This window comes from Lithobates pipiens, unplaced genomic scaffold (genome assembly GCF_037356315.1).
Source record: "Lithobates pipiens isolate NorthernLeopardFrog02 unplaced genomic scaffold, aLitPip1_a1.2 Scaffold_1, whole genome shotgun sequence".
NCBI lineage: Eukaryota > Metazoa > Chordata > Amphibia > Anura > Ranidae > Lithobates > Lithobates pipiens.
In genome coordinates, this window is record NW_027507685.1 from 123,695,784 (window position 1) to 123,712,212 (window position 16,429).

Genomic DNA, 16,429 nt, shown 5'->3' on the forward strand with positions numbered 1-16,429 from the left:
GAAGCTTACCTTAAAGTGAAGGTGCGTATTATACGCCAATAAATACAGTGTATGCAAATAATACACTTGAGTTCAGCTCTTCACCACACACAGCCACAAAGGCAAGAGAATTCTTGTTGGGAAGTGTATTAGTGCTTGGACGAACACAGTTAGCCCTTGTACACACGGTCAGAGAATCCGTCGGAATGTGTCCTATCGGACCGTGTTGTCGGATAATCCGACTGTGTGTGGTATGCATCGGACTGTTTCCGTCGGACCAAATTTTCCAACTTGCTGGAAATATTTTCCGACAAGCTGGTCCGATAGGACATACTCCGATCATGTGTAGAGAATTCCGATCGGACAAAGTGCCACGCATGCTCAGATCAAATTCCTACATCAAAGCTATTGGCTACTAGCCTGAACGTAGTCCCATCGTAACGAAATTACGTCATCACGTTCTGAAAGATCGGATTTTTCGACAACTTGGTCTGACCGTGTGTATGCAACAGTTTCGGACAACATCCGATGGACAAAATCCGATGGATTTGGTTGTCGGAATCTCCGACCGTGTGTACAAGGGCTTAGACCAAATTTTAATGGTTCAAAGAATGTCAGGCAAAATGGTCGGCCCTCGCACATGTTCAGTTCATCAAATCTGGCCCTCTTTGAAAAAAGTTTGGACACCCCTGCCCTAGAGGGACTACAACTGCCAGCATGCCCTGTCACTGCCCTCCAGAGGGACTACAATTGCCAGCATGCACTGTCACTGCTCTCTAGAGGGACTACAATTGCCAGCATGGCCTGTCACTGCCCCCTAGAGGGACTATAACACTCAGTCTTTTTACTGCCTATTACCAGACTATTTTTAGGTTAGACCTCCTGTCGGATTGTTATCTATAGCTGGGTGATGACAGGGGACAGTAATTCCTGTGGGCTCTATCGCATGCTGTACAGGGTCATCACATGCCATGCGATGACTCTGTACAGCATGTGATGACACTGTATGGCATGTGATGGATCTGTACATCATGCATAGCTCCCAACTGTCCCTGATTTCAAGGGACTGTCCCTGATTTGAAGCAATGTCCCTCTGTTCCTCATTTGGATCTGATCTATATAGTTGTATATGAAATGCACTTTTTATATTTCAAAAAGTGTTTCCCAGTGCTAAACCTTTCATCCAATTTCTAAATTGCTGCATGTGTACATATAAAGGAATAGTAGTGGTAAAAAAAAAAGTCCTTGTGGATTTAAATCAACCCTTTTTGGGTTTAATTCTCCTTTAAGGGGGGTGTTGCATAGGGCATGTCCTATGCCTACATACATTTTGCTAGTACATGTCCCTCATTCCCATCTCAAAAAGTTGGGAGGTATGTGCCATGTGATGACACTGTACGGCATACACCTCCTACTTCCCATGTGTGACCCCAGGCTGCATCTGTGAAGGGGGACCCCATTTCTGCCCTAGGATAACCCTAAAGGGCCCCATTCCTGCCCAGTGCCGGGCCCCTGGGCCCCATTCCTGCAGGTTGTCCTAGTAGTGACGTATGTGGGTATGCTCTCATTCCACTCCTGATATAAATGGGGCTCGGGTGATGAGAGATAAGGAATGGAGGACATTCAGGGATCACATTGCATGCCAGATCCCATGTCTGCCCTTTGGCACCATTTCTGCCTTCCCGGAGTGCAGCCCGGATTAATATAGCCAGAGACACAGAGACATTGTAATAAAGAGAACCTGTCACTGCGGTACTGACACAGGAATGTGAGCTGTGTGGGAGGTGCTGGGTACTGATGGTCACTCTGTAGTGCAGGTGCCATTCCTCAGATGATGGAGGCCTTGGTGAAGGAGTAGAGCCCCTGGCAGGTTTTTTTGCCCTCCCTGACATCCATTGGAGCAATTTTTCTTCACTGAGGGAAGATCTGCAACAAGGACAGCAATAGACACCTGACAGGGGTGCTCCCTTCTCCCTTTCTGTCTGTGTGATGGCTGACCTACAAAGTAAACGCATAATGTGCTAGTATGCATTGCTTACTAGCACATTATGTGGAACTTACCTGTAAACAAAGCCCTCCATCGATGCGTTGTCACCGCTGCAGGACGCATCCCCCATCTTCCTTCCGGGTCCACGGACTCTGGCTGTGTGACTAGCCGAAACCACGTGACGTCACTCCCACGCCCGGGTGGCCGTTCCTTCAGAGCGCATTCACCGATGACGTCATCGGCTGCATACATAGTAAATATCTAAAACGTGCATGTTTAGGAGATATTTACAGTACCTACAGATAAGCCTATAATAAGGCTTACCGATAGGTACAAATAATCGATGGAAGTTTACTTCCACTTTAAGGCTCGGTTCACAATGGTGCGATGTGGGAAACCCTGCAATTCCTGTGCGGGTTCCTGCATCGCACCAAAATCGCAGACGGGTCACATTAACATCTGCGGGTGTCAATGTAAAACTAATGACACCCCCAAATCGGTTTCACAGATCACAGTGCAAACTGTGAAATGGTACAGAAATCAGATCGCATGGGCGTGAAGACCTATGCAATCCAATTCCAGTCCGGAGCGGAAAAAAAAGGATCCTACACCATTTTGGTGCAAATGCAATGCAATTTTAACCAGTTTGTATGGCTGAATTCGCATCGCACAGACATTGCATGCGATTTGCACAGCAATGAGATGTGAATCACATGCGATGTCTGGCATCACACTAGTGTGAACCCAGCCTAAAGGCTTGTACACACCATAAAGCCCCGTACACACTATCAGATTGTCTGCTGAGTTTTTCCTTCAGATTTACCAAAACCATGTAGTAGAAGGGCCTGCCTGATTGCATACACATTGAAACTCCTAAGGTTTGACCTCATATTATATGGTTTTGGTAAATCTGAAGGAAAAACTCACCAGACAATCTGATAGTGTGTACGGGGCTTAAGAAAACCAGGCAAACATTTTTGTCCAAAGAATTTTCGTAGGATTTTTCGTAAAGCGTGTACACAACTTTCGACAGCCAATTCCGAATTTTCATGCGAAAATCCCCGAAGGGATGAACTCCCACAGGAACAGAACGAACAATTTTCGTTTAATGTGTACCGTTTTCGTACAAGAAAAATCTGAAAAGAAAGACTATGTATGATCAGAAACAAACAAAAAATAATTTAAAAAAAGCCTTTGTCGTATGAGAATTTTCATATGAATTTTCCTTCATCGGTTTATGTTTGCCCGATTTTCTTGTAGTGTGTATCCCACTTAAGTCCTGCTAGATTACTTCAGACTGACCTCTTTTGTAGGTATAGCTATGTAAAACATTAAAAATAAGTGTCTAAACTGTTTAATCACTTCCAGACGTCATGTGAGGTCTTTCATTTTGAGTGCGGATATCTGAATGATGGGTGCTGCTGCGGGCATCATTCAGATATCATCTTTTAGAGCCGGGGATTCTGTGTGCTGTAAGAACAATCATAGTAGCAGTTCAGCCACTAGATCGTTCTTACAGGTGGCAGGAGGGGACGTCCCCCCCCCACCCTCCGCCCCCGTGTGCTCACGCACAGAAGCAAACACATCACATAAGTTGCATCTGCATATGTAAATTGAGTTCAACATGTTAGGTATCGCCGCCTGCGTTAGAGCGAGAGCAACAATTCCAGCACTGACCTCCTCTGTAACTCTAAACTGTTAACCTGTAAAAAAAAAAAAAGTAAAGTGTCGTCTATGAAGATTTTTAAGTACCAAAGTTTGGCGCCATTTCACAAGTGTGCACTATTTTAAAGCACGACATGTATCTATTTACTTGGCGTAAAATAATCTTTCACAATATACAAAAAAAAAAAAAAAATGGGCTAACTTTACTGTTTTCTTATTTTTTAATTCATGAAACAATTTTTGCGCAAATACCGTGTGATATAAAAAGTTGCAACCACCATTTTATTCCCTAGGGTCTTGTCTATAAATTTTATATATATATATGTGTGTTTGCGGGTTCTGGGGAATTTTTCTAGCAAAAAATGATGATTATGAGAGGAGTGCCAGAATAGGCCCGATATGGAAGTGGTTAAAATCCAGTAATACACTATCTCACTCTGCTCTGCACATGCTCAGTTGATCTCTATTTTTTGGCATTGCCAAAAATATAGATGCTGATCTGCTGACAGCCTAAAGATTTACTGCTGCTTAGGGGCTCTGGGATCAGCAAAATGGTAGCCTCCAGCAAGAAGAAACAAGAGCAATGCTGGAGGAAGTTTACAGCACACTCAATTTGGTAGCAAAATTATTATTGTGGAATGTATGTTCCTTGCCAAAGAAAAAGATTATTTTTTATGGGTAAAGTTTTGCTTTAAGCTCCATTGGTGCAGACTGACCTGAATGGTTCTATGTCTTCTGTACAGCACTGTAGAATATTACAGAAAAGAGAAAGGAATGGGACTTTGTATGAGGCGTGTCACTGCATGGATACCTTGTTCATATCAATCATAAAATTATTTATTAATTACAAATCACGTTGTAAAGAGTGAAAATCTGTAATACAGGATACAATGTACTATAGAGTTGCCACATCATCTCTTTAAACCTGAACACATATGAATTACACAGGTTCTGAGGCTAATTAAATGCAGATAAGACAACAAGCGAGTTTAATTACCACCTTAATCAGCCACAGAACCTGTGTAATTAATATGTGTTCGGGTTTAAAGAAATTAGATAGCAACCTTAACTATAATACACTTGTATGAATATATAGTTATACAAAATAAAATACAACATAATTAGCGGTACGGTTACATAAAAACACTCATCCATTCATAAAAGTTCAATGAACATAAACAATTGCTCATGGTGAGCCAAACTTGTCTGGGCTTCAGTTCGATGCATACCCGACGCACGTTTCATGGCTCATGCCAATCATCAGGAGTAAGGATGAGCTCAGGCGTGTTCGCATACTCCACTTGCAGAGCCCGCCAGGAAGTCGGTGCAGCGCTGCGCTAATCACAGGCAGTGAGGCATCGCCCCAATGCGCGGCTGTAGAGATAGGGCAATGTGACACTGCCTGTGATTAGCGCAGTGCTGCACCGACTTCCTGGCGGGCTCTGCACGTGGAGTATGCAAACACGCCAGAGCTCATCCTTAATCAGGAGTATAATGCTCTGAAATTAAATCAGTGATATCTATAAATATAGGATACCCTTTAAACAGAGAACAATCTCCAAGGGAAGACAGGGGACAGGGGACAGGGATGATGATCTCCCCCAGGGCTGAGGCGACTATGTGAATGTGGTGTATGCTTAACAGTAAGGATGAGCTCAGGCGTGTTCGCATGGTCCACGTGCCGAGCCTGCCAGGAAGTCGGCACTGCACTAATCACAAGCAGTGAGACATTGCCCCGATGTGCGGCTGCAGAGATCGGGCAATGTCTCACTGCCTGTGATTAGTGCAGTGCTGCACCAACTTCCTGGCGGGCTCAGCACATGGAGCATGCGAACACGCCTAAGCTCATCCTTACTTAACAGTCCACACTGCTCTGCAAGGATAAGAAGATGGAACCATGTGAAATAAATGTATTGATTAATGGAATGAACCTATGCCTATGTGCAAGGGAGGTGATGAATGGTGATGATTGCTATAGTGATATGAAGTGTGTTAGCTAAGGGAACTACAACCAGAGAAATTGTGTATGCATATACCCAAAACAAATGAATCCAAAAACAAAACCCCCATGTAATGGTGGACTGTAAAATGTGAAACTAAAACGAACCCAAAAAGTGTTGTAGTGGGTATGAGTCAAACTCAATTACCTTATGTATGATTCTGTGGCCATAGGCATGCCTGGTAAGGATGAGCTCCAGCGTGTTCGCACAGCCCATGTGCAGAGCCTACCAGGAAGTCAGCACTGCGCTAATCATAGGTAGTAAGACATTTCCCGATCTCTGCCCAATGCACAGCTGCAATGTCTCACTGCCTGTGATTAGCGCAGTGCAGTGCCGACTTCCTGGCGGGCTCTGCACGTGGGGTGTGCGAACACGCCGGAGCTCATCCTTAATGCCTGCAATTCTGCTTGTGTGAATGAAGAATGGGGGAAAACACTGCGCTATAACTGAATATAAAACAAAAACAGCCGCCAACACTTAAAACAAACAAAGTTCCACAGTCAAAAAGTAAAAAATAGTGTAGCGCTTCGGTAGTAGTGAATGTGATCAACACATGCACACAAAATTCAAAATAAATAGTCACATGCGACAGTCCATATACATAAAACACAGTCCAATGGAATAAGTATGAACTTCCGTGATGTAACTGGTGCAGGAATGGTTAGGCCATTACAAGGAAAGAGAGGGATCTTGCTAAACAGATATACCCATGTAAAACAGCTTGTCTGTAGACGTTAAGGAAGTAGATGAGTACTCTTACCAGCTGTGTTGGACTCACACGGTCATATGACAGTTGAGTCAGTAAAGCTTGGGGTCCCAATCTAGGGCCGGGGGGTGGATCGATGAGGGTCCGTCAAACTGATGAGAGAACTCCAACCAACTTTGTGCCAGGCGATGTATTTCACGGATGGAACATCAGGATGGTTTCTTATCCAACTCGGACGTAGCACGATCAACACCGATACTCCGATCACCCCAAAATAGGGTGAAGGATGTTAGAGGTTTTTTAGTCCAAAAAAAGAGGAAAAAGAGGGCTCAGACGGTATAAAACGGCAAATTTATTTAAAAGTCAAAAAATTATATAAAATATTTTATGACTTAGTGATCACAAAAAGGTTAGGTAAAAATAAGAATAAAAGCAATGTAGGGTGCCAACAGCTAGCCCCCCTCCTGTCCAGACCAATTTTCAGCTTTCAGCGCTGATGCATTTTGAATGACAATTGCGCGGTCATACAGCACTGTACCCAAATGAAAGTAGAGCTTTCTTTTGGTGGTATTTGATCACCTCTGCGGTTTTTATTTTTTGTTAAAAAAATAATAAAAACACTGATTTTTTTTTTAAATATATATTTTTTTAATATTTTATTATAAAATTTTGCAAACAGGTAATTTTTCTCCTTCATTGATGTACGCTGATGAGGCTGCACTGATGGGCACCAATAGGTGGCGGTGATGGGCACTGATGGGTGGCAGTGATGGGCTCTGATGGGTTACACTGATAGGTAGCACTGATTGGCACCACTGGTGGGCATTGACAGGTAGCACTCATGGGCATTGATACATGGCACTGGTGGGCACTGGCAGGTGGCAATGGCAGGTGGCACTGGTGGGCACAGATGAGGCAAAATTGCCTCTTCCTCTTCGGGACCGATGTCCCTTGCACATAAACCGGTGATCAGCTTTTTTTTCTCCTCACGCTGTTAGCATGAGGAGAAAAAAAAAAGCGATTACTGAGCTTTTGTTTACATCGTGTGCTCAGCTGTCATTGGCTGACAGCTGACCACATGGTAAGGGGCTGGGACTGTCCCCTTGCTCTGATCTGTGATCACCCAAGTCTCAGTGACTCAGTGATTACAGCGCGCAAAGGGGAGGACGCCATATGACAGCCTCTCAGAAATTCAGGTCCGCTCTGTGGCCGTCATTGGGCTATAACGCGGACGCCAAGTGAATCATTTCAGAGCATTTTACTCCCGATGATTGGCACGAGCCATGAAACGTGCGTCGAGTACACATCGAAACTGAAGCCCAGACAAGTTTCGCTCACCATGAGCAATTGTTTATGTTCATTGAACTTTTATGAATGGATGCGTGTTTTTATGTAACTGTGCCGCTAATTATGTTGTTCTCCTATTTTGTATAATAACAAGTATATCATAGTACTGTGTCCTGTATCACAGTTTGACACTCTTTACAACATGATTTGTAATTAATAAATAATTTTATGATATAAACAAGGTATCCATTCGGTGACATGCCTCATACAAAGTCCCATTCCTTTCTCTTTTCTGCTGTTAATTACATATTAGAGATGGAGGCCTGCCACTGCATTAATTAGGTTGTGTCAGGTCGCATTACTATATAGCACTGTAAGCTTTCCTGTAAGCAGGGCTTGTTCTGCAGAATGTGTCAGCACAATATAGATGAGTAAAATAAAAAGGAGGAAGGGAATGAAGCAATGAGACAGAAGGAGAGATGAGCGAAGTTCATACAGGTGGCCAAACAAGTGGTTTAGCTACATCCCCCCCCCCACAAATGTCTACCTACAAATTACCATGATGGACGCTCAGGTCTGCGCATTCTGCTACACCGGCAGTGAATATGGCACGTGGTTGTGGTGCAATATTTTGGTGTAAATTCAATATACATTTCACCCTTATAAATACAAGCATTCCGGAGGCGGCGGTATCCCTTTCTCGACACCTGTAAAAAGGTTACTCAACTGCCACTGAAAACTGATCTGCAGTACAATTGTTAAGTCCTCTGCCGGTGTGAAAGGGACAGAGAGAGAAAGCAGTGCAGAACCTGATAAGTTTACAATATCTAAGAAACCTGAAAACAAGATTGATTAGAGGATCAATAGCAAGACAGACAAAGAGATCATAGAAATAGAAGTGAGAGGGAATAAAAGAGAGCAAGGCATGGAATGAAGGAGAAAGAAAGTAAGAATAGTTGAGAAAGTTAAGTAGGAAGACAAAGTTATGACAGACAGACAAGGTGAATGGCAGTTGCCCCCATGCAGCCACTTGCCTTAGTCCCCGAGCCCTGGGTGTAGCAGTGTCCTGTCTAGCTGTCCATGCTCTCTGCAGTGAGTCTATGGAAGTACTGCAGGGCACACACTGTGCACTCTCTGTGGATCATGCAGAGACTCCCTCTTTTCTTCCAGCGTTTGGCTCCTCCCGTTTGTTCCCTGCCAGGAAAAGCCTATGACTCACATTTTTGGATTAATGACAAAAAAGTTTAAAAAAAAGAAAAAAAAACTTTTTAGGGACACCTTTATAAATCAGTGAATGTGACTTTCACCAAACATCCACTGGTGGTGAATCAATCACTATAATTTACAATACATCCACCTGGAAGATTTACCTGCAATGAATTTTTGGCGAATAGCAGATTCACTGCTTTATAAATACGGCCTTTAGGGGTTATTTACGAAAGGCAAATCCACTTTGCACTACAAGTACACTTGGAAGTAAAGTCGCTGTAGATATGAGGGGGACATGCAAGGGAAATAAAAAACAGCATTTTAGCTTGCACACGATTGGATGATAAAATCAGCAGAGCTTCCCCTCATTTCACATCTACCCCTTAGATCTACAGCGACTGCACTTTAAAGAGGAAGTAAACCCTGATGAGTTTACTTCCTCTTTTTTTCCCTGCAAAGGTAAAGCATAATGGACTACTATGCATCGCATAGTAGCCCATTATGTGTCACTTACCTGACACAGGAGCCAGCGAAGTCGCGCTGTCCCCTGTAGTCCGCCGCATCCATCTTGCTGGTGGCGTCTCGCAGCTCCGCCGCTGTCATTCGGCGAAGCCGCGATGACGTCACTCCCGCGCATGCGCACAGGAGTCGACAAATGCGGCAGCTCCATTCTTGGAACTGCCGCGTTCAGTGCGCCTGCGCGCCGCTGTCTACGGCGCATGCACCGTAGACAGCGGTGCCCATTTTCGGGCAAATATCTCCTAAACCATATAGGTTTAGGAGATATTGCTTGGACCTACAGGTAAGCCTTAATCTAGGCTTACCTGTAGGTCAAAGTGGTTTGTAAGGGTTTACAACCACTTTAAGTGCAATTTCAAATGTACTTTGCAGTTGTAGTGCAAAGTGGCTTTGCCTTTCATAAATAACCCCCATTGTGTTACTTTTGAACACCCCGTCCTACACATAAGAGAGTACTTCTGATCAACCGGTTCCCGACCGGCGCACACCGATGTACGTCGGCAGAATGGCGCGGACAGGCAAATGGGCGTACAGGTAAATTTTGCTGCCATGCCATCGCATGCACGCACCGGCCGGGACCTCCGTGAGTCGAGGTGCGGGTCCCACGAACTTGATCGCCATGGGGATACCTGCGATCGTCTCACGGGGAGGAAAAACGGGAAGATGCTAATGTAAACAAGCATCTCCCCATTCTACCTAGTGACAGTGTCGCTGATCTCTGCTCCTTGCAATTTGGGAGCAGAGATCAGTGACGTGTCACATGTAGCAATGCCCCCCCACAGTTAGAAACACTCCCCAGGACACACGTAACCCTTACCCTGCCCCCTAGTGGTTAACCCCATTCACTGCCAGTGTCATTTACACAGGAATCAGTGCATTTGTATAGCACTGATTGCTGTATAAATGACAATGGTCCCAAAAATGTGTCAAAAATGTCCGATGTGTTCTCCATAATGTCACAGTCATGACAAAAATCGCAGATCGCCGCCATTACTAGTAAAAAAAAAAATATTAATAAAAATGCCATAAAACTATCCCCTATTTTGTAAACGCTATAACTTTTGCACAAAATAATCAAACGATTATTGCGATTTTTTTTTACCAAAAATATGTAGAAGAATACGTATCGGCCTAAACTGAGGAAACATTTTTTTTTTATATATTTTTGGGGGATAATTATTATAGCAAAATGTAAAAAATAATACCTTTTCAAAATTGATGCTCTTTTCTTGTTTATAGCGCAAAAAATAGGTGATCAAATACCACCAAAAGAAAGCTCTATTTGTGGGGAAAAAAGGACGCCAATTTTGTTTGGAAGCCAAGTCGCACAACCACAATATTGTCAGTTAAAGCGACACAGTGCCGAATCAGAAAAAGTGCTCTGGTCAGGAAGGGGGTAAAATCTTCCGGGGCTGAAGCGGTTAAAGGGTCAGTGCCGGTTGAGCAAAACATCTGACAGTTTCCTATATCTTTAGGGGACTCTTTTTAGCACCATTACTTCCCCAATTTTCAGGGTCCCCCATATTCTCTACTGGATTTTTTATTTATGTCTCACTGTTCGAATATCAAGACATAAACTATGTTACCAAAAGTATTGGGGCACCTGCCTTTACACTCACGGGAACTTTAATGGTATCCCAGTCTTAGTCCGTAGGGTTCAATATTGAGTTGGCCCACCCTTTGCAGCTATAACAACTTCAACTCTTCTGGGAAGGCTGTCCACAAGGTTTGGGAGTGTGTCTATGGGAATGTTTGACCATTCTTCCAGAAGTGCATTTGTGAGGTCAAGCATTGATGTGGATGAGAAGACCTGGCTCTCAGTCTTCGCTGTAATTCATCCCAAAGGTGTTCTATCGGGTTGAGGTCAGGACTCTGTGCAGGCCAGTCATCCATGTCCTTATGGACCTTGCTTTGTGCACTGGAGCACAGTCGTGTTGGAACAGGAAGGGGCCATCCCCAAACTGTTCTCACAAAGTTGGGAGCATGAAATTGTCCAAAATGTCTTGGTATGCTGACGCCTTAAGGGCCTGTTCACACTTGACAAAATTTTGAATGCTTAACAAATGCTCCTATAGTGTTAGTATGGGCGTTAGACTTGCATTAATGAGCTTTAGTATGATCGTTGGACTGGCGTTTTACAAGAGTTAAAAATGCTTTCCCAAACGCCCTATGGGCAGTTTTGAAGCGTTTGATGAGCGTTAAGGCGTGTTAAAACTGCTCCACCTATTCCACCTATTCCATTACAGTTAATAAACTAATCTTAGCACCCCGCAACCATACTGCAACTGCCTGCCAGAACATTTGCAAAGCATTACCATAGACTTGAATGGAAGGTGTTGAAAGGCTTCAAACGCCTCCTGACTTGAGGCTTCACTTTTGAAGCGACGCTAACGCTTCATGTTTTGTGAACAGTACTGCTGTATGTGATGTCCATTGTATCATTTGCATAGGCATTTGAGGAGCATTTTAATGCTTTAACCACATCCCGTCCGGCCTATAGCAGAATGACGTCCAGCGGGATAAGCTGCTCGTGCATGTGGCGATCGGTGGTGCGGAGTGTCGGTCTAACACACTGCATCTCCAATATAGGTAAAGAGCCTATGACGTAGGCTGTTTACAAGGTGATCAGCTGTATCCAATCACAGCTGATCACATGGTAACCAGGGAGTGCCATTCATTAGCTTTCCTCCATTCACGCTGACAAGGCATGGGTAGAGGCGAGCCAATCAGTGGCTCTCCTGACAGGAGGGGTATGTGCTGATAATCAGGGCAGACCCATCAGCGATGCCCACCAGTGCCTGCCAGTAATGCCAATCAGTTCCCACCTGTAACCACATGTGATGCCAATCAGTGCCCATCAGGGATGCCAGTCAGTGCCCATCAGTAATGCCAGTCAGTGCCTCCTCATCAGTGCTGCCTATCAGTGCTGCCTATCAGTGCCCTTTAGAGCTGCATATCAGTGCTACCTATCAGTGTCCATCAGTGCTGCATATTAGTGCCTCCTCATCAGCGCCGCTTCATCAGTGCCCATGAGTGCTGCCTCATCAGTGCCCGCCAGTAAAGGAGAAACTATTTACAACATTTTGTAAACCGAAACAAATACATTTTTCCACAATTTTTAGTGTAGCGGATGACATTTTGGACAAAGTGCCATACAGGTGTAAATTTAGTTTTGCCTCAGAACAGTAGGGGTTCTGATGGTTAATTATGTAGGTTGACTTTGACATTAGTTTGGCTGGGCTGTGTTAGAAGTTCTGCCTGGTCTTGTGTGTAGTGAGGTGCACATGACAGGCCAGAACCGGGTCTGGTTGGATGTTTAGGCATCAGCCTTCTCGGAACCAATCAGCGGGTGTGCCGAGCCTCGCTGAGGACTCTGGGAAGGGGTACTTAAGATGTTGGGGTCACGTGTTTAGGGAGAGCAGTTTTTGAGGCCCGTGTGATCTGTTCTTGTTTCCAGGACCGGGGTAGCCCCGCGAGGGGTCCCGGTCACGGGGTGTTCAACATCCCGCAACATGCTTCTGTTGGTTACCCCCAATAGACCCGTCTGGTCTGGGGTAGGGATCCGTCTGTTCCCGAGTCTTGGAACCGGCTGGTCCAAGGCGCAGTAACTGAGGGAGGATTCAAGGTGTTCGGGTGTGCTCTTGGCTTGTAGGGGCACCACAGCTCGTGGAAGTGACCGGGTGAGGAATCTTCGGAGGAGGGCCGACAAGTGGCATCCTGAGAAGTGCCTGGTTACTGTGTTGGGAAGGACATTGACGAATCCACGCTTTTTCCAGTACTATTAAGGAGACAGAGAACGTTCCAAATACTGAAGAAAAAGGTTCCTGTTCACTCTTAGTTACAACTTGTACACCTTCATAGGATTGTTTCGTTTGAATCAACGTGCTGATTGCCACGATCTCTGGCTAGAGATCTGTTCAGCCTTGAAGCACCCAGCTGCGAGTGGCTACTCTCTGGGTAGAATTAGAGACTTTGTTTTTCTGCAGTTCAGGGTGCCTGAGTTCTTCACCCTTGCCCTCTGTTCCTATATGAGACTGTGTTATTGGATGTTATCACTGCAAAATAAAACCTTCCAAAAGGACTTTATTGGTGTCAGCGTCCAAGTTGTTGGGTATCAACCCTGGGAACCCCTAGACGTGGAAGAACAAGCCAAGCGGAGGTAACCGGTAAGCCCAGTAAGTCAAGGCCACCCTACAAAGGGCTATGGTCTTTTTTATTTGTAGTGCAAAAAATAAAAATGCCAGTGATGATCAAATACCACCAAAAGAAAGCTCTATTTATGTGAAAAATAAGATAAAAATTTCATATGGTACAGTGTTGCATGACCGTGCAATTGTCATTCAAAGTGCGACAGTGCTGAAAGCTGAAAATTGGCCTGGGCAGGAAAGAGGGGGGGGGGGGGGGGTGGAGTGCCAAGTATTGAAGTGGTTAATGCCAGTGTAAACTTAGCCTAACAGTTCCCTTCACTGGAACCAAGGGGCCAAGCCCAACCCATGAAAAACAGCCCCACACCATAATCCCCCCTCCACCAAATGATTTGGACCAGGGAACAAAGCAAAGTTCATGATGACATGGACGAGTGAGTTTGGGGAGGAGGAACTTGACTGGCCTGACCTTAACCCAACAGAACACCTTTGGGTTGAATTAAAGACTGCAAGCCAGGCCTTCTCGCCCACATCAGAAGAATCTGGAAGAATGGTCAAACATTCCCATAGACACATTCCTAAACCTTGTGGACAGCATTCTCAGAAGCGTTGAAGCTCTTATAGCTGCAAAGGGTGGGCCAACTCAACATTGAACCCTACAGACTAAGACTGGGATGCCATTAAAGTCCACGTGTGTGTAAAGGCAGGTGTCCTAATACTTTTGGTAATATAGTGTATAAGAAACCAGAAGCTGACTCAGGCCACTAGACTATAATATATCAATTATGCGTGGAATGCCTCTTTAACCACTTCAATACCAGTCACATTCACCCACTTCCTGCCCAGGCCAATTTTCAGCTTATAGCGCTGTCACACTTTGAATGACAATTGTGCGGTCATATAACACTGTACCCAAAATAAATTTTTATCATTGTTTTCATACAAATAGAGCTTTTTGTTTAGTGGTATTTAAGCACCACTGGGGTTTTAAGTTTTTTTTCTAAATAAATTTTTTTTTTTTAAGAAATTTCAGAAAACATTTTCCAAGATCGAAAACAGTGGAAAAATAGATGACCATCCAAGGTCAGAAATGCAAAATGCACAAGACAAAACATACAGTGTTTCGTGTGCAAACAAGGATTTTTCCTTTGGGAGAAAAAAAAGTGTTTTTCTGCTTTTCTGTAATAAAATGTTGCAAACAAATAATCTCTCTTTATAAATGTAGGCCAAAATGTATTCTGCTACATTTCTACCCGAAGGGGAACCCCTGCCAAAAAAAAAAAAAAAAAAATTGGTGTGGGATTCCCCCCCCCCCTTCGCCCAAAAAAACGGCATGGGGACCCCCCAAAAATCCATACCAATCCCTTATCTGAGCACGCAGCCCGGCCGGTGAGGAAAGGGGGAGGGGACGAGCGAGCGCCCCCCCCCCCCCTCCTGAACCATACCAGGCCGCATGCCTTCAACATGGAGGGGCAGGTGCTTCGGGGCAGGGGGGTTCTGAGCCCCCCCCACCCCAAAGCAGCTTGTCCTCATGTTGATGAGGACAAGGGCCTCTTCCCGACAACCACTGGCTATTGGTTGTCGGGGTCTGCGGGCGGGGGGCTTATCGGAATCTGGGAGCCTGGCAATCTGGCAGCTCCGGGGGTCTCTTCCGACTTCAGGGGTCTCTTCCTTTTTCTCTGCGCTCTCTGGCCCCTTCTGCCAGGCTCCTCTGCTATCTTCTGCTATTTTGCCTGCTGTTTTGCTAGCGGTGGCCTGGTCTTCTCCGTCGCCTTCTTCCCTCTTCTCTTTTTCCAAAGTTGACACAATGCTCTCTCCCCCTGAAATGCCAGGTGCACAATGACTTATATTATTGGCGTGGGGCGTGGTGACTGGGTGATGTGATCTGGTGACATCACCCGGTGACCACGCCCCACGCCAATATAAGTCATTGCGCACCTCGCTCCTGGCATTTCAGTGGGAGAGAGGATCGTGTCAACATCGGAAGAAGAGAAGAGGGAAGAAGGCGACGGAGAAGACTGGGCCACTGCTAGCAAAAGAGCAGAAGATAACGGAGGAGCCTGGCAGAAGGGGCTGGAAAGCACGGAGAAGAAGGAAGAGACCCCCGAAGTCAGCCCCTCTGCCTCGAAGCACCTACCCCCCCATGTTGAGGGCATGCGGCCTGGGACGGTTCAGGAGGGGGGGGGCACTCGCTCGTCCCCACCCCCTTTCCTGACTGGCCAGGCTGCGTGCTCAATAAAAGGGTTTGGTATGGATTTTTGGGGGACCCCACACCGTTTTTTTGGCGATGAGGGTTCCCCTTAAAATCCATACCAGACTGAAGGGTCTGGTATTGTCCGAAGGGCAGAACCCCCACACCAATTTATTTTGGCTGGGGTCCCCCTTCATCCTCAGCACACAAGTCGCACCTCATGTCGGATCATGATGCTCTGACTTCTTTTTTGTTGCAGCCTCACTGTACCATCAAATGCAGCCACTGTGCCCAATAATTGCCCCCACTGTGCCCCATCAAATTCAGCCTCAATGTGCCCCATCAAATTCAGCCTCACTGTGCCCCATCAAATGCAGCCTCACTGTGCCCCATCAAATTCAGCCTCACTGTGCCATATCAAATGCTGCCAGTGTGCCCCTTGCCTGCCGTCTGTACTTACCCTGTCTTGGTGGCGGTGGGACAGCTCCTCGATGTCTTCTCCCATCCTCTGCTATGATTGGACGCCTGATAAGCATCCAATCACAACGCCTGTCATTTCAGCCAATCAGGTGACATGGAACAGATCTGAGCACCTGATTGGTGGAGAGGCGGTTTAGTGTTAGAAAAGCAAATGAGTATTCACTTTCCTGACACAACTGAGTGTCATGGTTCTCACAGGTCACCTTTTTTGACGCCTATCAGAGCCTATGACTATAATCAGGTGCTTTAAAAACACTCCCC

General features: G+C 45.4%; 1 protein-coding gene across 3 annotated transcripts in view; it reads right to left on the bottom strand.

Moving 5' to 3' along the window:
• The window catches only part of LOC143974432 (multidrug and toxin extrusion protein 1-like), a 167,902-nt gene extending 159,099 nt beyond the window's left edge, over positions 1-8,803 (bottom strand). For all 3 annotated transcript variants that reach the window (XM_077475843.1, XM_077475824.1, XM_077475815.1), the window contains exon 1: positions 8,659-8,803. The gene's annotated coding sequence lies outside the window, so the exon portion shown is untranslated. The remainder of the gene's footprint in view (positions 1-8,658) is intronic.
• Positions 8,804-16,429: the final 7,626 nt, after the last annotated feature.